The sequence below is a fragment of the Mauremys reevesii genome, linkage group 7 (genome assembly GCF_016161935.1).
Source record: "Mauremys reevesii isolate NIE-2019 linkage group 7, ASM1616193v1, whole genome shotgun sequence".
Lineage (NCBI taxonomy): Eukaryota > Metazoa > Chordata > Testudines > Geoemydidae > Mauremys > Mauremys reevesii.
The window spans coordinates 101079454-101101177 of record NC_052629.1 but is presented as its reverse complement, the minus strand read 5'-3'; the positions used below and the strand labels follow the sequence as shown (position 1 = coordinate 101101177).

Genomic DNA, 21724 nt, shown 5'->3' with positions numbered 1-21724 from the left:
GTTACACAGTTGACTCATATTTAGCTTGTGATCCACTATCACCACCAGATCCCTTTCCCCAGTACTCCTTCCTAGGCAGTCATTTCCCATTTTGTATGTGTGCAATTCATCGTTCCTTCCTAAGTGGAGTACGTTGCATTTGTCCTTATTGAATTTCATCCTATTTACTTCAGACCATTTCTCCAGTTTGTCCAGATCATTTTGAATTTTAATCCTATCCTCCTAAATAATATTGATCTAGTGCTGCTGTTCTGTTTTAGGCGAGTTCCATATGTTGCGATTATACATCTGCCCAAATTGCTACCCTTTTGCCAAGATGCCACTCTTTATTGTATTTTTTTCCTTTTGGTTCCACAGTAATGTCAAGTATCAGAGGGGTAGCCATGTTAGTCTGGCTCTGTAAAAAGTGACAGAGTCCTGTGGCACCTTATAGACTAACAGACGTATTGGAGCATAAGCTTTCATGGGTGAATACCCACTGCGTCAGACGCAGCGTCTGACAAAGTGAATATTCACTCATGAAAGCTTATGCTCCAATACATCTGTTAGTCTATAAGGTGCCACAGGACTCTTTGTCACAGTAATGTCAGTTCTTCTTCAAGTGCTTGTTCATGTCCATTCCAGTCAGGTGTGTGTGTGTGTGTGTGTGTGCACGTGCACAATAGCCGGATAAATTTTTCTTTAGCGGCATCCGTGGGTCGGCTTTGGTGCCCCCTGGAGTCACTCAATATAGAGCCCTACCGAGCCACCACCCCCTTAGTTCCTTCTTACCGCTAGTGACAATAGCTGGAACTTCCCCCTTGATCTTGCTTTGGCAAGCAACTTAGCAGTTCTTTACTTATGCTGTACATAATTAGTTTCCAGGTTTCCCTGGCTGACATCATTCGAGGCCTCAGACAGTTTCCCACTACCACAGCAAGAAACTGCCTGAAGCTTCTGGGACACATGGCTGCCTGTACCTATGTGGTACAGCACACCAGACTCAGGCTTTGACCTCTTCAGTCGTGGCTCGCGTCAGTGTATTGCCCAGCCCGAGATAGCTTGGACAGGATAATGACCCTGCCTCGCCTGGTCCTTGACTCCTTCCTGTGGTGGCTCAACCCTCAGGAGGTGTGCTCAGGTGTCCCCTTCGCCAGTCCACAACCGTCTCTTTCACTAGTGATGGATACATCAGACTTGGGTTGGGGAGCACACCTAGGAGACTGCAGGACTCAAGGTCTCTGGTCCCAGGGGGACATGGCTCTCCACATCAACATCAGAGAGTTGAGAGCAGTCTGCCTAGCATGCCAGACCTTCCGAGCATACTTAATGGGACAGTGTGTATCAGTCCTGACAGACAACACAACAGCAACGTTCTATATCAACAAACGGGGGTGCACGCTCCTCTCCCCTGTGCCAGGCAGCCCTCATGCTCTGGGACTTCTGTGTAGAATATTCAGTACACCTGCAAGTGTCATACCTTCCCGGTACGTTTCACAGCCACAGGTGGTCCCTTCGCCCAGACGTCACAAACATAATCTTCCAGAAGTGAGGTCTTCCCCAGATAGACCTATTCGACCCGCAACACAAAAGGAAGTGCCAGCAGTAGTTCTCCTTACAAAATCACAGCCCGGGCTTCAGAGCGGACGGGTTCCTCCCCCCATTGGGGAGGTGGTCTCCTATATGCATTTCCTCCCATACTGCTCATTCACAAGGTGCTCCTCAAGATCAGAAGGAACGAACTCAGGTCATATTGATAGCTCCAGCCTGGCCCCGCCAGCACTGGTACACATTTCTCCTAGACATGTCCGTGGAAGCCCCAGTCACCCTGCCGCTCTTCCCGGATCTTCTGATGCAAGATCACAGTCGTCTTCAACATCCAAGCCTCGAGTTGCTTCACCTCACAGCATGGAAGCTCCATGGTTGAACCTGATGAAGCTTTCCTTTCAAACCAGGTTAGGCAGGTCCTCCTTGGCAGCAGAAAACCCTCTACAAGAGCTACCTACCTTGCCAAGTGGAAGAGACTTTCAGTCTGGTCGAGGCAGTGCCATTCGTACCTGACGCTTGCCTCCATTCCGCTCATTCTGGACTATCTACTCCATCTGAAGCAGCAGGGACTTTCTGTGTTGTCAGTAAGGGTACATTTAGCCGCCATCTCGGCCTTCCACCCAAGCCAGGAGGGCCACTCGGTGTTTGCTGACCCCATGGTTAGCCAGTTTTTAAAAGGGCTCGACAAGCTCTACCCTCATGTCCGTCAGCCTGGGACCTTGACCTGGTCCTGTCCCGACTCATGGGACTGCCCTTTGAACTCCTAGCGACATGCTCCCTGCTTAGGGTGACCAGATTGCAAGAGTGAAATTCCAGGACACATTGGTCGAGCAGGGGGTGGGGGAGACAGACACGGATGCACAGCCCCGACCGGAGTTAGAGGCATACTGGTCCGCCTGGCCCTGTGCTACCAGCGTGCCCCTTCCTGTTGAGGGTGGACCCATGCTGCACCACACAGCTCCCCTGCCCAGCACCCTCTGGATCCACTATGCCCAGAGCCCACTACAACCCTTCCACCCCAAATGCACAGTGCTGTGCGCACACACTCCACCCAGCACCCCCCTGCCCATAACCCCACCGCAGCTGCCCAGCACCCCACACACACAACCCCCCACTCACTAGTTTCCCAATACACACAGATTTCCCCTCCCTCCCTTTCTTTCTCCAGTGCCCTTACCCACATCGCCACTACCACAACTACACAATGCCCCACACAGACCTGCACTGCCCAGTGCCCTGACACACACAAACCTCCCCCACTGCCCTGTGCCCTCCACACTGTCACAGCCCAACACCCTCCACACCCTCACAGCCCAGCACCCCCCACACACCTCCCAGACACTCACTCCATCACACCCTGCCCCCTTCCCTGGCTGCACTCACCAGCCCTGCTGGGAGGTCTCTGGCTTCTAGGGTGAGAGCAGCGAGGGGAGTCTCCAGACTCTCCACGTGCTGCACCCGCCACAAGCGCGAGCTCCATGGCTCCCACTGGCCAGGAAAAGCGCTGGGGCGGGGCTTGCAGGTGCCGGCAGCACGCAGAACCCCCCCACCCTAGGAGCCAGAGGGACCTTCCAGGGGGCAAGGTGGGGAGTCCCGGCGGTGCTCACCTGGGACGGCTCCCATCCCAGGAAGCAACCGACAGGCTGGTCCCTCTGGCTCCTAGGGTTGCGGGTCAGGTGGGGATGGGGGAGGGTTCTCTTCCTGCTCCCAGCGCCTGCAAGCCCTGCCCCTGCAGCACGCGGTGTTCCTGCCAGCGGGCAGGCGCCGGGAGGTGCCCCAGGAAGCGGTGAGTGGAGGCGCCACAGCTGCGGTGCCGCGACTGTGGTCTGGACGGTCCCTGATATTGGGACAAAGGGCATCCCAACCAATGTAAGGTCAGGACGTGGGACAAGTTCCCTAAAATCAGGACTGTCCCGATATCAGGATGTCTGGTCACCCTATCCCTGCTCTACCTCTCTTACAAGGTGGTGTTCCTGGTGCTGATAACCTCGGCCAGGAGGGTGTCTGAGCTTAAGGCTCTAACATCAGAGCCTTCTTATACCGTGTTCTATAAGGACATGGTTCAGCTCAGGCCTCACCCTGTTTTCCTCCCGAAGGTGTGTCACAGTTTCACATCAACCAGGACATCTTTCTCCTGGTATTCTACCCTAAGCTTCATTCCAGTGTCAGGGAGCAGAGACTCCACTCTCTTGAATGTCCACAGGGCGCTGGCCTTTTACATCAAGAGAATGAAGCGGTTCAGAAAATCAGTCCAGTTATTCATGGCAGTGGCGGACAGAATGAAAGGTCTGCCTGTGTTGTCACAACGCATTTCGTCATGGGACACTTCCTGCATTCATGTGTACTACAACCTGGTGGGGGTTCCTGCACCCCCAATCACTGCACACACTACCAGGGCGCAGGCTTCATCAACAGCATTCCTGGTGCAGGTCCCTTCTCAGAAAATCTGCAGAGCAGCGACGTGGTCCTCCATCCACACTTTCACCACACACTATGCGATTACTCAGCAGACTGGAGATGATGCGGCCTTTGGTAGAGCAGTACTTCAAGATGTGTTGTGCATGTCCATTTCAATACCCACCCTCCTACCCCTCTGTCGGAGTAGCTGGCAAGAAGGAACTGAGGGGGTGGCGGGTTGGCAGGGCTCTATATTGAGCACCAGGAAGGCGCGACTTCAGGGGGTGCCCAGGCTGACCCACAGATGCTACTAAGGGAAAAATTCTCCAGCTACTGTGCATGTGTGCGAACGCACACCTGATTGGAATGGACATGAACAACACATCTCAAAGAACAACAGTTACGAGAAGGTGAGTAACCATTTTTTTTTTCCTGCCAGATGCTCTGGTGATGGATGTCAGTATAAAAGTTATAGCTAGATCTTCTGGCTTTTTAGTTTGTCCATCTGCCGTTTTGTGCTCATACTCCATTTCTACTACTTATATGTTTCCTCACCAGAGTGAGTTCAGTGGGTCTCAATGCCTGCTGCTGACAACAGGACAGAGCAGGAGGCAGCAAGAGGTAGATGCTTTGTATTTCAGGACACCAAAGATGAGCAAGCTGCCCCACCAGATCTTGTCTGAGAAATAGAGGATGGGCAGCTCTGACAGGAAAAGATGCCTCATTATTTTTGTTGCATAATTCCCAGTCTGCCATACAATTTGGAGCAGCTCTGCTACAGAGCAGGGCCTTGTCACACAAGATCAAGTAGCCTTATAATATACATGGCTTTGGTTTTGGGATTTAAAAAAAATAATCCTGAGACAATCTAGGAAATGTATACTGTACAGAGGGGAACTGAAGGTCCCAGAATGGGGTAAATGTCAAAGGCAGAATACATTAACTTAACAGTTCCTTCATAACGAATCTGAAAAGAATCCTAAAATTCCTGCTGCAGAACAATTCTGTCTTCTAAAATCACTTTCTTCATTGTAGCCTGTGGTTGGTAAATAGAAAAGAATATTCGAAACCTTTACATATGAAGCCATGGATGAAGGGTTCTTATTGATCAAGCTATATATCTGCCACTGTCTCTGAGTGCTACTGCACATACACATGAGACAGTCAGAAAATATATAGTACGGGTAGGCTATAATGTTATATTGTCTGATGTTTTATGTTGCAAGAATGTTTTTAAATGTTTTCAGCCCTTGTGAGAAGACTGCAAATTTTATAGTTGTAGAGAAATGTAATGATTACATCATCATTGGAGCATTTCATCACTTTCATAATAAACCCTGATCCTGCACATGTTTTCTCCCCTTAATAATTATTCTTTTGGCAAAACTGTCTGATTACATATTTACCCAAGAGACTGAGAAAGTGGTTGTGAGAATCAGAGAAGCCAAAACTAAGTTACCTGTCTCCTCTCCCTGAACCTATCCCATGTCCCAAATATCCATTTTAACTTCTGTTATGACAAGCTGCTCCAGGACTGTCATGATCCCATTCATTGCTCCCACAATGCTTGTCTCTATGTCAGCACGAGGGTGCTATCAAGAATGACCACCAGCTCTGAGATAAGAGGAAAAATAAAAATACTTGCTCTACTGTATCTGAACAACTGGTTCAGAGTCACCAAACTTCTTTAAAACTTTAAGCCATCCCTTAGGGAGTCATGAAGGAATTGTTTCATGCTGTCTTTAAGATTAAAATATCTGAATAAGGATAACAATAAGATTAGGGGGATTATTCTGTAATAGTGACTATCTAAACCAGGGGTGGGTAAACTTTTTGGCCCAAGGGCCGCATCTGGGAATAGGAATTGTATGGCAGGCCATGAATGCTCACAAAATTGGGGTTGGAGTGCAGGAGGGGGTGAGAGGTCTGGTTGGGGCCAGAAATTAGGAGTGTGGGAGGAGGCTCTGGGGTGGCGTGGGGGGTGAGGGCTCTGGGGTGGGGCTGGAGATGAGGAGTTTGGGGTGTAGGAAGGGGCTCCGGGCTGGGACCGAGGGGTTCGGAGGGTGGAAGGGGGATCAGGGCTGGGAATGGGGTGCGGGGAGGGGGTCAGAGGTGCACGGTCTGGGCAGCGCTTACCTCAAGCGGTTCCCGGAAGCAGCGACATGCCCCCCCCCGGCTCCTACGTGGAGGTGCAGTCAAGCGTCTCTGTGTGCTGCCCCATCCGCAGGCACCTCCCCTGCAGCTCCTATTGGCTGCGGTTCCTGGCCAATGGGAGCTGCAGGGGTGGCACTTAGGGCGGGGGCAGCTTTCAGAGCAGAGCCCCCTGGATGTGCCCCTATGCATAGGAGCCAGAGTGGGGGCCAGGCTGCTGCTTCAAGGAGCCGTGTGGACCGGCCCCCAACCCTGCTCCCATGCTGGAGTGCCGAAGTGGGGCAAGCCCCAGACCCTGCTCCCCAGCGGGAACTTGAGGGCCAGATTAAAATGGCTGGTGGGCAGGTTCTGGCCTGCGGGCCATAGTTTGCCCACCCCTGACCTAAACAATTCCTTCATTTGACTCTTTCTAGCAATATACTTATCTGTAAGAAAACAGCATAAAAGTATATATCTTTCACTGGACATTTATTCCCTTATATCTAAGTTCTGCCTGGGGTGCACACATCTCTGACTAAAATAAACGGGAGTTATGTGCTCACATCCAAAAGAAGAATTTGTCCTCATTTCCTCTCTCCCTATACAGCACTCAAACCCATACTCTCTCGCCTGAGATTCTAATGGAAAATTTGAGAACTGGAGTAAGTTGGTATAGTCAAAGTCAATAGTTTCACTTATTTACCCCAGCTCTGAATTTGATTTGTGGTCTCATAATGTATTCATCCCTGAAGGCACTTAAGCACCTATTTTTGTTGTTCTTCTTTTGCTATTGGCTGTACATGGTTTTTTATTTTTTTTAAGGGACTAAAATGTGAGTTATTGCTGTTGAGGTGTAGTGGGCAATATTTATCATAAGTAAACGCCAGGAACTATGTAGATAAAATCAAGAATTTTCCCCTTACTTCATACTTGCTTTTCATATGCCCAGTTGTTTCTGCCCTTAACTACAGCAAAGTTATAAAACTCTAGAGCAGTTCAAATTATTGTGTGTTTTCATATCATGAATGAGGGGGGCAGGGGAAAAGAAGCTGAGCTACACTGTTATCAGAAGTTAAGAGATTAATCTTTGTATGCTGGGAGGAGGGAAGAAGATGTTTCATCAGCCTCCATATCCCTAGCGCTGCCTCCATTCCACTCAGCCTGAAATGGCTCCCACTGCCTTTACAACTTCTGTCCATAACAGACTCTCTTATCCTCTTGGCACCCATGTACTGATATTTCCCAGCCTGAAAGACCCAGACTATTCCTGCTGTCTCACTGGTTCCTCTCCAGCTTCTCTACCCAGAAAAACACCAATAAGCTTGCATTCCCTTCCTGTTACCATTCTTCTCAGAGGACTTCAAGAGGGGAAGGATTATGCATTTACATCTCTTCCCAATTACAGATTTAGAATCCAGTTAAGAAATGGGTGCCAGGAGGTAATCAAGGATGCCATTTGGAAATCTTGTAGCAGGGTTTTTTAAAATGTTTTGATTTGAATAGGTTAGAAAATGTGCTATGAAGTACACATGGCCTTACATACCACTGTAGATCACAGGACACAAAAATATGGATTTACATGCATGGTTTGAAAATAACACAGACAAGTGATTCTCTTCCTGATAGACATTTATGGCTAACTTAGTAAAATGCCTTGGGACTGTATCTCCACCTGTAAGAGAGGTTCAGAGTTTTGTATTTGATGGACTTTCCTATCCCGTATCATGGAAAATAATATATGCCTGACCTCTCCTGAGAAGATTTATCTATCTTAGGGTTTGTACTGCTACCCATCACTATGATATACAAGCCCCTCCAAGGAAAATTAAACTGTCATAATAAGGTTCCCAGTAGACTTCATGGAGTCATTAGTTCTCCTGCCTTCTCAAGAGAGCAGAAAGAAGACCAATAATTGTTTTGGATTTTTTTCATAAACATAGGCTGTAGTCCTTGGTGGTTGCTCATCAAAATATATTTATAATTTGTCTAACTGTAAGTATTTTTAATGGTTTTTAATATAATATATATGTATTTTAAAAAACCCTGGAATTCTGTAGGGAAAAGGTGTGATCAAATGTTGCCTTATGATGGGAAATGTGGAAATGAAGTTTCAGTTTCAAAATTCTAATGCTTGGCATCTTGACCTAAATATAATTCCCTTGGATGACTTATCTGTGAGTTATCAATTAAATGTGGTTAATGGAAGAAAATTAAAATATGGGTTGTTCAAGGCATATGATTTTCTTCTTTGAAAAGTGGCATCTGTTTAAAATCGGGATCTTTCAGCATGCACATTCCAAGAGATTTAATATAAACTATATTACAAAATTAAAAAGTCCCATTTACATTTTACCAGAGTATAGGTTAATATTCACAATTTGCTGTAATGTGCCAACAGATAAACTACATAAAAAACTGTATCTCATCTATGTTCTCATACATGTCTACATGTGAGGTTTTTTTTTTTAAGAGAAAAATCTCACATAGGGTTCAGAGTTTGTCACAAGCAAAATACATAATTCAAAACATATGTAAGACCTTCATAATAGAATTATTCATCACAACGGAGAAAAATTGCTGTCTTCAAGGTTTGTATTACCAACAAAAGTTGTAAATTAAACTCTTAAACATGCACATTTTTAAAATCTGCATCTGAAGTGGTTTGAATTGTATATGAAACACTATGGAGCAAATATATTCATTAACTTCAATAGTTACATCAAGGATGAATTTGGCCCAATGAGTTTAATTTTGTACGTTGCTTTAACAACCAATATGAAGATTTGCCATATACATTTTTCATGCATCATATTTTGCTTTATGTCTTCTAATTAGTGTAAAGATACTATTAAATAAACTCATATACTTTTAAATGACATTTTAAAAATGTCTATTCCAAATATACAGAATATAATTTATAAAAATGGACTTTCTATATTTAAAAAAAAGGTTAACACTTCCCTTAATACAAACATTTTTTGATATTAGTATGAAGGCCAGGCCACTTTTTAAAATACCCTGGAGAAATCCTACTGAAATATCATGAATTATTTCCTTGGTAATATCAAAGTATCCAGTTTCCTTAACTGAACAACTGTTTCATAGGAGATGGTATGTAGTGATTCTCTCTTGTAGGAAGGATGTTCCCAAAATATTCATCTATCAAAGTGGAGAACAAGAAGCATTCTATCCAGCTATTATGGTAGTGCAATTATCTAACTAGTACTGAGAGAGATACATTGTGCATTAGTGCTGATAATAGGAATTCTAAGGCATCTAATTGTGTCCAGCCTTTAAACTGAGATGCTGTCTCAAACAAATTAGGAAATTTAACTGTATCTTATATACATGCTGTAATTTAACTACAGTGGAGTCGCATCTTACACGGAGGTTAGGTTCTAAATCAGCATGTAAGGTGAAAATCGCCGATAGTCAAAATTACCCTTGAAAATCCCTTAAATTGCCCATAATGTATACAGTAATGTACAGTATAATAAAGAGTACATATGCAAAATATAATTTTATAGTACTGTATTTTTTATTACAGGGGTAATTACAGGGGGTTGTCAGGGCTTGATGTCGATCCAGGAAACGGAGGTGACGGAGAGCTTGGGTGACAGAGAGCGAGTCGTAGATGAAGTGGTTGGCCCTGGTTCAGCTCGAAAAGTTGATTGTGTAGGCTCATCTGCTGCTGGATTTTTTTTCCTTGAAAAACATGGTGATCAGCAACTGTCACTGTTGTCTCTTGAGCTGCTCAAACATTTCTTGATATGGTCACAAATCGTCCGGAATCCTACGTGTGATTTTGAGGCTTCATTCCATAGAAGGATCGTATTCAGAAATTAAATCATTCAAGTCTTTTGCTGCTTGGAACACTTCAGCAAATTTATGAAGATTCCAACTTGCTGGCTCTTCCTGTTCGTTGTCGTCATCTTAGTCTTCTGTAGACGATTTTATCAGTTCCTCTAACTCTTCATTAGTCAATGTTTCTCTATGGCTCTCAATTAATTCTTCAATTTCTTCCTCAAGGATGTCGACGAAGCCATCACCACCTACTTGCCTGGCCACCTGAACAATGCATTTCACTTCTTTGTCAATGGTTGGGAAACCCTTAAAATCATTCACACGCTCTTTCCATAGGTTTTGCCAACATGCATTGACTGTTTCAGGCTTGATTGCATCCATTGCCTGTTTTAATACAAGTGATGCAATCAGCAATGTTGAAGGACTTCCAACACTCCATCACATTAAGATTGGGATCAGCATCCATAGCACTACGTATCCGTGAGAATGTAAGCCTCATGTAGGTGGCCTTGAAACAGTGAATCACACCTTGGTCAAGAGGTTGGAGGATGGAGTATTAGGTGGGAGAAGGACGACTTCAATGTCGTTATGTGCAAACCGGAGTGCTGCAGAGTGGCCAGGAGCATTGTCTAAGATCAGCAATACCATTAAAGTCAAGTCCTTTCTCTACGAGGTACCACTTGACCTCTGGAATGAAACACTTGTGGAACCAATCCAGAAATAATGCTGTCATCACCCAAGCCTTTTTATTTGGTTGCCAGAACACAGGCAGGAGATTTTTGTTCTCACCTTTTGGGCACGGGGATTTGCAGCTCTGTAGAGCAAGCCCGGCTTTATTAAATGCCCAGCCGCATAGCCACAGAACAACACAGTCACACGGTCTTTAGCTGCTTTAAAGCCAGGGGCTTGTCTTTCTGATTTCGAAATGTAAGTGCGGTTGGGCATTTTTTTTCCAGAAGAGCCCAGTCTTGTCAACATTAAAAACTTGTTCTGGAAGATAGCCCTTTTCTTCTATGATTTTCTTTAATTGTTTGGGGTAGGGTTTTGCTGCCTTTTCATTGGTAGATGCAGCTTCTCCAGTGGTCTGAACGTTTTTGAGGTTGAAAAAAAAAACAGGAGTACTTGTGGCACCTTAAAGACTAACAAATTTATTTAAAGCATGAGCTTTCGTGAGCTACAGCTCACTTCTTCGGATGCATAGAATGGAACACACAGACAGGAGATATTTATACATACAGAGAACATGAAAAGGTGGAAGTATGCATACCAACAGGCAGAGTCTAATCAATTGAGATGAGCTATCGTTAGCAGGAGGAAAAAACTTTTTGAAGTGATAATTAAGATGGCCCATAGAAGGTGTGAGGAGAACTTAACATAGGGAAATAGATTCAATTGGTGTAATGACCCAACCATTCCCAGTCTTTGTTTAGGCCACAGTTAATTGTATCTAGTTTGCATATTAATTCAAGTTCAGCAGTTTCTCTTTGGAGTCTGTTTTTGAAGTTTTTTTGTTGCAAAATTGCCACCTTCAAGTCTGTCACTGAGTGGTTAGAGAGGTTGAAGTGTTCTCCCACTGGTTTTTGAATGTTATGATTCCTGATGTCAGATTTGTGTCCATTTATTCTTTTGCGTAGAGACTGTCCAGTTTGGCCAATGTACATGGCAGAGGGGCATTGCTGGCACATGATGGCATATATCACGTTGGTAGATGTGCAGGTGTACGAGCCCCTGAGCTGTCTGATGTGATTAGGTCCTATGATGGTGTCACTTGAATGGATATGTGGACAGAGCTGGCATCGGGCTTTGTTGCAAGGATAGGTTCCTGGGTTAGTGTTTATGTTGTATGGTGTGCGGTTGCTGGTGAGTATTTGCTTCAGGTTGGGAGGCTGTCTATAAGCGAGGACTGGCTTGTCTCCCAAGATCTGTGAGAGTGAGGGATCATCTCTAAGGATAGGTTGTAAATCTTTGATGATGTGCTGGAGAGGTTTTAGTTGGGGGCTGTAGGTGATGGCTAGTGGTGTTCTGTTATTTTCTTTTTTTAGGCCTGTCCTGTAGTAGGTGGCTTCTGGGTACTCAACCACTTGAGGTTGAAGTGGTTCCTAAAACTGTTAAGCCAACCTTGACTGGCTTTGAATTCCTTCTCATCAGAAGGCTGTCCCTCTTCGGCAGGAGGTTTGAACAGCGCATAGAGGCTAAGAGTCTTTTCTCTTAATGTGTTGCCATCAATAGGCACATGTTTACGATTCATGTCTTCCAGACATAAGTTTAATGCCTTTTCAGTCTTCACTAAAGTCTTATCATGCACCTGGCTCATCACCTTAGCAGTTATTGGAGCACTTGATGCCACGGCTTGACGAATTTCTTTCTCTCGAATTTTGATGGCACGGATGCTAGATTTGTTGCCTCCATATTTACACACCACGTTGGAGACCGACATACCATCTCTCAATAAGTCCAACACAGACAGTTTTTCCTCCAGCGTTGGAACAGACCGCTGTTTCTTTGGTTGAGCACCAGATGAAGTAGTTGATTTGCGTTTAGGGGCCATGTTGTACAAAAAATATGTATCTTTAAACACTAGAATCACACTCAGCATGGCAAGATGCTCACACTATGAGAGGCACACGGGAACTGAGACCGAGTGAGGGAACAGCAGATTCGCGTCTCCCATCTCACGCTCATTTTGGGGCATATGCTCATTGAGTGGAATAGTGGGTGGAATCGCCCGCACTATTTACAGGTATCTTGTTTTGCTTTTTTTCCCGAGCACGTATAGTTGAATTTGCGTAAGTTAAGTGCGCATATGATGCGACTCATCTGTATTACAGCTTTATTGTCACAATACAGACCCCTTCAAAGAATAAACCCTGCTATAGAATATGTTTCAAACAAGATCTGCTTAACTCAAATTTCTCTAGTTGTACCTACTTTCTTAAATTTTGGGGAGGGGGTCAACACAGTTAATCGTATCGTTTTAGTCAGTGATCTTTAACATGGATTGCAATAGACAGTGCAGTCGTGGAGTTTGAATTACAGTTTGCTTAGCTTATTATCAACAGTCTCTTCATCTAATATAAAAACAATTAACCCCAGTTAATGTACTTTTATGGAGTAGAGACCCTACATTTAGTATCAAAGAGGTGAATAAAGAGGCAGTGGTTCTCAGACTTTTTTTTTCCACGGACCACTTGAAAATTTGGATAAAAACACTCTATAAAAAACCCCTTAATAATAAACGTTTTTTGTTCTACAAATAAAAGCACACAACTCATATTTTAATATCAGTAGTCTTTCCTTTCTAATGCAATTGATGTGCCCTCTTTCCCCTGCCGCGGCAGCCCCCGAGCTGGAGCTGGGAAGGAGAGGGGTCTCTCCCTCTCTCCCCTGCCATGGGAGCCCCTGAGCTGGGGCTGGGAGGGAGGGAGGTCTCTCCCGGCAGCTGCAGCTCCGGAGCTGGGGAAAGTCGCCTCTTTCTCTGGCTGCCGCAGCCCTGCACATCCCAAATTCTCCCCCACCCTGTCTTCTCACCCCACTGCCCCCTCCCACCTACTTCCTATTCTCCCAAGGCCACCGCCTCACCTTAGGGGCCAGGCACCTACTTAGTGGAGCCATGCTTGCGCAGCTCCGCTAATTAGGGGGTGGCCCTTCATTCTCTTGTGTGCGGCCACCCAGGCGCACACCTTAGAGGGAACTATCTGCGGACCACCTGAATGGAGCTCACAGACCACTGGTGGTCCACGGACCACAGTTTGAGAACCTCTGCTGTAGGAATTAGACATTCCTATATTGCGGAATAGAGATCCTCTCTTCTCTGCATGTGTTGTATACCCATTCATGGATTTATTTCTCATTTTGTGTTCTGCATTCTAGCTGGGTTCCCTTCTTCAGTATTAATTAGTTTTCTTATGTATTATTAGCAAATCTTCTGCTTAGTTACTGATTTTTCAACTGCAGAATTTAATGTGGATAGTAGAATCCAAGGAACTGACCCTGACTGGAGGAATGAGAAAAATATATTTGCAAAAGTCTAAACATGATACCTCAAACTACTGCTTGCCCAAAAAAATTGATTAAAGTAAATGGACTTCTGGAAGGTAGAGTAGAGCAGCTAATATTTGCTCCGATAATGTAAGGATTATTGGAATGCTTGCAGGAAAAGAGTACGAGGCCCTACTTCATTTCATGACATTAATCACCAACACTCTTGAACTTTGTATGCAGGAGGATTTACAAAATGTGAAAAAAATTAGTGACTAATAGTATTTTCAAAGTATATGTCTCTTTTCTTCTGGCGATCTTGAAATCTCCTGGATCCGGGGCCGTGGGTGGGGTAAAAAGTTTGGGGACCACTGGAATAGGATCAGGATTTCACCATGTGGCAGGAAAGGAGTCATGCTGGACATGATGTCAGTTGTGAAGGCATTTGTGATTTTACTAGCCTTTTTTGACTGGCCTGGAAAGATATCAACTCCAGTGCAACTACAGCTAATGTCTCAGGTGGTAGAGGGCTGCTTCTGTATCTAGAGTTTGTTTTAACACTGATGGTATGTGTGTACAGGCTAGTTGATAACAATAATGTCTGCTACCACTGTAATTACCCACAGTAGTTGTCCTAGACAGTCTATATTAAAATATTTCTACCTTTAATTTTCATTAATCAAAGCAAAGTGCAGTCCATAAGAACATCTTTCTAAGTTTTTTTGGAACTAAGAACTTTAGGCCTTACATATTTGTTCACTTGTTGTACAAATTAAGTCAAGTGTGGTGCACGATGTCACAGAGTGACTGGCTCCTTTAAGGGTACACAGTGGCCAGCCACACCTGTGCCATAATTAATTAGCTTCTTGTGATCCTCAGTGGGTAGGATTAAGAGGGTCACGAGATAGTTTAATAGACAGCTGGACCGCATAAAAAGGCTGAGAGATCAGTTTGGGAGTGGGTGGGCTTCTGTAGAAGGCTCTAAACTAGGCTTTGGAAGAGCAGTAATGAAATCACAGGAAGTGGGCAAATGCCTGTAGAACCCTTTGAGGCAGCAACTGCTGGAGGCCAGGTACTCCAGGGGAACCAGCCTTGAGGCCCAGTGCTCTGTACTGGAACAGGGAAGGATGCAAAGAATGGAGCCCATCAGGTGCTGAGATCAGTACTCCAGGGGAATGCGTCTGAGGGCTGTATGCTTTATCAAAAATAGTCTAAAATGGATGTGGGAGCAGGGCTCAGCGATAGGCTGAAGAGAAGTCCCCAAAGGACAGAAAACCCTTTTGTTTGTTGGGCTCGAAAGTTTTGTTTGCAACTTGGTTGGAGGCTCAAGCTATGTCTGCAGCATGGATCTGTGTGTGGAAAGCCAAGGAAATCCACCTTGGGGAGGGAAATTGAGGCAGGGAATGCCTAGCAGTGCCACACTCAAAAAGTAGATCTGTGGAATGACATACAATGATAAATATGATCTGGGATCAGGCACCACTTTGTAAGGTAAGAAAGAGGAATTACCTTTCCATCCTGGAATGGTAACTTTCTGTAATTGCTTTGTCTAATATTTTAGTGTGCAAACTAGTAGAAAATGAAAGATTCGGAATTTTAAAATTACACCAATAGCTCCATTCACACCACTCATCCCAATTTTAAGGTATATCTTACAAAATACTTCTTAAAAGCCAAAGATTGATTATTTGCAAATAAATGCAGCTGAAACTGGCCATGACATCTATTCTAACAAAGGATGTGGAATATGGAAGACAGTGGTCTAAATGTGAGAACTATCACTTTTAAAAATCACTGGTATTGTGCTCCTTCTCCTTTATTATGTGAGAACCCTTTCTCCTGCTAGAAGGGTTCAATGCTCATCCCTTCCAGGTGGTTAGTGTCTCTCAACTGGCAGGAAGTGTTGGGAAAACAAACTGATTTGCACTCTTCCCCCAGTGATGACTAAGGGCCTCATGTTGGAGGGGCACAGAGAAAATCCCAGCTGGCTTTGTGCCACACAAAGCTGAGGAGCGCTCCAGGAATAAACTTCTGTGGGAGTAGAATCTGGCTGGATATTTTTTTTAAAGCTGAATTGAGCACTGTATAAATCCTGTTGGTTCTATTAGCCTGGGAAATAGGTGTCCATAGTCAAGAGTTTCTCAAACTTCGCATAGTGTGGGCCATGACTTTTACAGAAAGTGTGTCATGTGGACATCTCTCACTCAGGATCACACAGACTTCATCTCCTTCTACTTGTAATTACATAACATCCTCTGGGGATGACAACAACAGGCTGACATGGAAAAGTAAAATGAGGGGTCTTTTAATGTATTTTTAGTGCCTTTTAATGGCGTTTGCAGTGTTGTCCAGCCGTGTTGGTCCCAGGATATTAGTGAGATGAGGTGGGTGAGGTAATATCTTCTATATGAAGAAGAGCTCTGTATAGCTCGAAAGCTTGTCTTTTCCACCAACAGAAGTTGGTCCAATAAAAGATATTAACTCACCCACCCTGTCTCGTTAGCGGAGTTTAGCAGTTGGAAATAAGGAAATGGTATCTTCTTCATGTAACCAGCAAACCAGCAGCAAGTGTATCACAGACTGCCAGTGGACTACAGACCACAGTTTAAGACTGCAGCTATAGGCTGTTGTAAACCCAGGACCTTTCTTAAGGCAACATAATGCCTTATTATGTGTCATTGGGCAGGCTCAAATTCTTATTCAGTTTTTAGCTCTTCATAACTTAACTGTGAAATTATAAAGCATTTTTTGATACTAGCTTGCATTATACCTCGGGGAATGTAAATGTAAATTTTTATACTTGTTTACTTAATTGCTTTCCACTAAAAATATTAGAGAGAGTAATCATCAACTTTCTGCAGTCAAATGCAAGCATGAGTGTATTAATCTTTAACTAGCACATCTGACAATTAATGAAGTGAACATATGAGCTGTATGCCAACTAAATTTGTTGCTGAAATCAAGCAAAAAAATCTCTTTCAAGAAAAGCAGTGATATTGATTGGCAGTATAGCTGGGTAAAGGACTTCACATTCTGATTTGACAGCATGAGAGTTCATGGCACAGTAGTCAGTTTCTGAGACTACTATATCTACACACTAAAATACTCCCAATATTCTTTTATGGAGTGATGCACATTTCTTGAAATTTGAATGGTAGTTCTGTTGCCAAAACGTGCACTCATCATCCTTTTAATCTCAGTACATGACTTCTGGCATTTCCCGCTGATATTTTTGGGGCTAAGTGATAGTTAAGATAGAGGTTGTATTAACAGGCTCTCCTCCCCACTCCATCCTGTTAAAGCTTGTCACCATAAAAGCATTCATGGCATGGAAAACTTGTATTTCTTTAATTACATACAGCATATGGCAATTGAAGTCTTTGAGATATAGTGCTAGTGAAGCATCTTGCATATCTCTTGGATGGAAAAGCAGATGAACGCTTAGAAATATTATTGGAGAGAGGCAAATTCTGTTCTCAGAAATCAACAGGCACAAACATATGTACTTTGGTCATGGCAAGTGCAGAGATGGGAATAATTGAGAAAATTATTGTAGAAGTAATGGTTGCAGGTTATCATAGTAGGAGATGACCAGCAAGGAGATGATATGTGGCAGATCATTGGGATGTCAACTGCTGAGTGTGTGAAGTTAGCAATGGATCAAGCAGGCTTCCAAAAATTTGTGCTATAATGTCACCAGAATTCAGACATGAATAAATATGGCACCCAGTAAAAACTCTAGTCACACAAAAGAGCATGCAGTTGTCCTCACACATTGAGGTTCATTACAGTACAACTTTAAAATGAGAAAACACCCTTTAAGGTGTTTTTTACCTGAATTTATATAAATATAGAATCTTTATTAGCAAGTATGTGAAGGGGGGCCATTTCCTCCCACTCCTATTTCTCTTTGATTTTTTTTCTTTAAGATCAATTTAATCATCTTGGGGCCATTTTCACAGATGGCAAAACCTGTCACAACTCCATTCGTGTCTTCCATAAAAAATGAAACTTTTAATCCACTTTTAACTTTTAGGAGACTCTAGAACGCTGGTGCCCCTAGGCATGTGCCTACTGTGCCTAATTGGAAATTTGACCCTGGTTGAAGTGAGTTTTTTGCTTCAAAAAGAAGAGTGTACTCCCTGCATATTTATTGTCTGTACATGTACTTGGTGCTTTAAAGTTCCAGACAGTCTTTCTCCCTTATTATTTACCCATTCTAACTTATTTTACTATCTCTTCATGGAAGTGTTGCCAATTAAAAATCCCTGTTTGTTGTGAATTTGAACATTCAAAATAATAACAGTAACTACACAAATCCTTTTATCAGGATCATCAAGGCTAAATGGGGTGAAGATGGAAATATTTTGTAGTAAATGAGGAAAGGCAATAGAGAGATTGAGAATGTTATCAAGTGCAGAATGGATTATGGTCAAAGGTAAATATCAGTTTATATCCACGTTTATTACATTTCTTTCTACAGTCATATTAGAAAAGAAATAAAAATGCAGTGTCTTGTACTACATTATAAAACACAATGGTTGCCTGGAACAGAAATAGCAACTCAGGTGAAATTATAGTGCTTGTTACCTATATAAGCAGGGGTTCTCAAACTGGGGGTCGGGACCCCTCAGAGGTTTGCAAGCTTATTACATGTCTCCACCCCAAACCCCACTTTGCCTCCAGCATTTATAATGGTGTTTATATATAAAAACATGTTTTTAATTTATAAGGGGGCGGGGTCGCACTCAGAGACCTGCTATGTGAAAGGGTTTACCAGTACAAAAGTTTGAGAACTGCTGCTATATAGTGTATGTTTCCACCATATGTTCGGGGGTGGGGAGTGAGACTTCGCACTTCAGTAAAATTAAGCATTGAGTGGTGCTGAAGTTTCAATATCAGCTATATAATGTAGGGTCAAGCTTGTTTGGATGTTTGTAGAATGAAATTGCTAAGAATGAATGATCAGTAACATCAAAGTCTTTAGATTAGCCAACACTTTTCTGAAGGATACATCATTACTTTCAGAAAAGACATGTGTGTTATGATATGAATTTTAATATAACACCATAAAAGCAAAGATTTCCATTTAGCACTCCATTCTTGTCAGGAAAGCATCTCATCTTCTGCAAAATAGTTACAAATGAGTCTCTCACTCCTCAAGGCTTGACTGAAATGCATTATGTGCAAATCTGACAACTCTTCAGTATGATTTGCAAGCTGCAGAGAATTCCAAACACTTCTATATTCCTAGGAAGAAATTCACTTCAGTATAGAGGGCTTGTGGAGACTATATGCATCATGTATGTCCATATTGCCTGTATTGAAAAACCCATATTAACAGGTGTGTTAGGACTGGCCTGCTTAGTTCCTGCAGCTTAAAATATTTCTTGAATATCTGATTTTCCGCCCCCCTTCACCTATTTAAGAATTTTCTCTTTAGATGTAACACCTTTTCAGACAATGCATGTAATATTTTTGCTGAGGAGTCAAATCAGACTTATATGCTCCCTCTGGGACTAAAAATCTTGAAGGTGATTATTTTCTTCTTCCTTTTTTGTTTTAGAAGTGGATGTAGATGTCATAAAATTGGCACTGGGGACCTCATGAGCTAATTCAACAGCTTCATGTACAGTAACTGACAAAGGTGAGCATGATGAGGACTGCAAGGAAAGAGAAAATCATTCCAGGCGCCTTTGTGTTACAAGAGTATTTGTTATAATTAAATAATGTCTACTGATGTTTCACCATTATACTTCTGCATGATATAGGAGACAGGCTAATAGCAGAAAAAGCAGAAAGTGTCCCCACAGAAACTCAGAAATAAGCAATATATTATTTGGTACCACATATCTTGAACATGGGGGGGGGGGGGGAAACTGACCCGCCGGTACTGTGTACTGAATATATTAACCAAATATTAGAACCACTCATGGTATTTGTTGAACTCCCACCTAAATGTGAAGGCCAGTTGGCAAAGATTGGATACTAATTAAGTAAAATACAGATACAAAGTCTTTTGAAAATTCCACAAAAGCCAAAGGCTCACTCCAAAGTTCTTAAACTTTAAAAAAATAGTATCAGTAGAGTGGCAGCTGGTCAAGAAATAGGGAGAAGGAAGTCAATACTACCATCTTTGCTCCCTGAAATCACCCTTATGAGGTCAAGGCCAATGTTCGATCCCTCTGGAGTGGTAATGGCTCATTAGTGTAGAGGGGAATGCTATAACACCACTCTTTCTCCCCTACCACTCCTACACTAATGCTTGGTCTACACTATGCGTTTATACCGAATTTAGTGTTAAACCAATTTAACCCTGCACCCGTCCACACAACGAAGCCCTTTATATCGATATAAACCGATTTCTGTACTCCTCCCCGCCGAGGGGAGTAGCGCTGAAATCGGTATTGCATGTTGGATTAGGGTTAGTGTGGCCGCAATTCGATGGTATTGGCCTCCGGGAGCTATCCCACAGTGCACCATTGTGACTACTCTGGACAGCAATCTGGAGTCGGATGCACTGGCCAGGTAGACAGGAAAAGCCCTGCGAACTTTTGAATTTCATTTCCTGTTTGCCCAGTGTGGAGAGCTCATCAGCACAGGTGACCACGCAGAGCTCATCAGCACAGGTAACTATGCAGTCTGAGAATCGAAAAAGAGCTCCAGCATGGACTGCACAGGAGGTACTGGATCTGATCGCTATATGGGGAGAGGATTCCGTGCTAACAGAACTCCGTTCCAAAAGACGAAATGAAAAAACATTTGAAAAAATTTCCAAGGCCATGATGGAGAGAGGCCACAGCAGGGACTCAGTACAGTGCCGTGTGAAAGTTAAGGAGCTCAGACAAGCCTACCAGAAAACCAAAGAAGCAAACGGAAGGTCTGGGGCAGGGCCGCAAACATGCTGCTTCTACGCTGAGCTGCATGCAATTCTAGGAGGGTCCGCCACCACTACCCCACCCCTGTCCGTGGATTCCAAGGTGGGGGTAATCTTAGCCTTGCCTGAGGATTCTGCGGACGGGGAAGATGAAGAGGAGGACGAGCTTGCAGAGAGCACACAGCACTCCGTTAGCACCAACAGCCAGGAGCTTTTTCTGACCCAGACGGAATTACCCTCCCAGCCCTCCCAAGCCACTATCCCAGATAATGAAGCCATGGAAGGGACCTCTGGTGAGTGTACCTTTGTAAATATAAAACATGGTTTAAAAGCAAGCGTTTTTTTAATGATTAATTTGCCCTGAGGACTTGGGTTGCATTCGCAGCCAGTAAAGTTACTGGAAAAGTCTGTTAACATGTCTGGGGATGGAGCGGAAATCCTCCAGGGACATCTCCATGAAGCTCTCCTGGAGGTACTCCAAAAGCCTTTGCAGAAGGTTTCTGGGCAGGGCAGCCTTATTCCGTCCTCCATGGTAGGACACTTGACCACGCCATGCATGTAGCAAGTAATCTGGTATCATTGCATGACAAAGCCTAGCTGCGTATGGTCCCGGTGTTTGCTGGCATTCAAGCAACATCCATTCTTTATCTCGCTGTGTTATCCTCAGGAGAGTGATATCATTCATGGTAACCTGGTTGAATTACAGGAATTTAATTAAGGGGACAGAGATGGTTGGGCTGTTTGCCCGTGGCTTAAAAGAAATCCTTCCCTGCATTTAGCCAAGAGGGGCGGGGGGGGAATGATTGGCACTGAGCTTTTTCGTGTTTGGCTAGCTGGGATCTTCCCTGCTACCAGCCACGCGGTGGTGGGAAGGGTGGCTAGCAGCGATCTTCCATGATACCAGCCATGCGGTGGGGGGGAGGGGTAAAGCGATCATCCCAGAGAATTGGATGGGGGTGGTTCTGGTGCTGCACGTTAACAGGAAAGAAGCAGCACTCAACGGGCTTTGCT

The 21724-nt window shown here is 43.9% G+C and overlaps 1 long non-coding RNA gene across 3 annotated transcripts in view; it reads left to right on the top strand.

The window, feature by feature from the left end:
• LOC120409229 overlaps positions 1–21724 on the top strand; it is a 44515-nt gene that overhangs the window by 3964 nt on the left and 18827 nt on the right. For all 3 annotated transcript variants that reach the window (XR_005601218.1, XR_005601219.1, XR_005601217.1), the window contains exons 2-3: positions 18167–18274; positions 19403–19483. This is a non-coding gene — a long non-coding RNA (uncharacterized LOC120409229). The remainder of the gene's footprint in view (positions 1–18166; positions 18275–19402; positions 19484–21724) is intronic.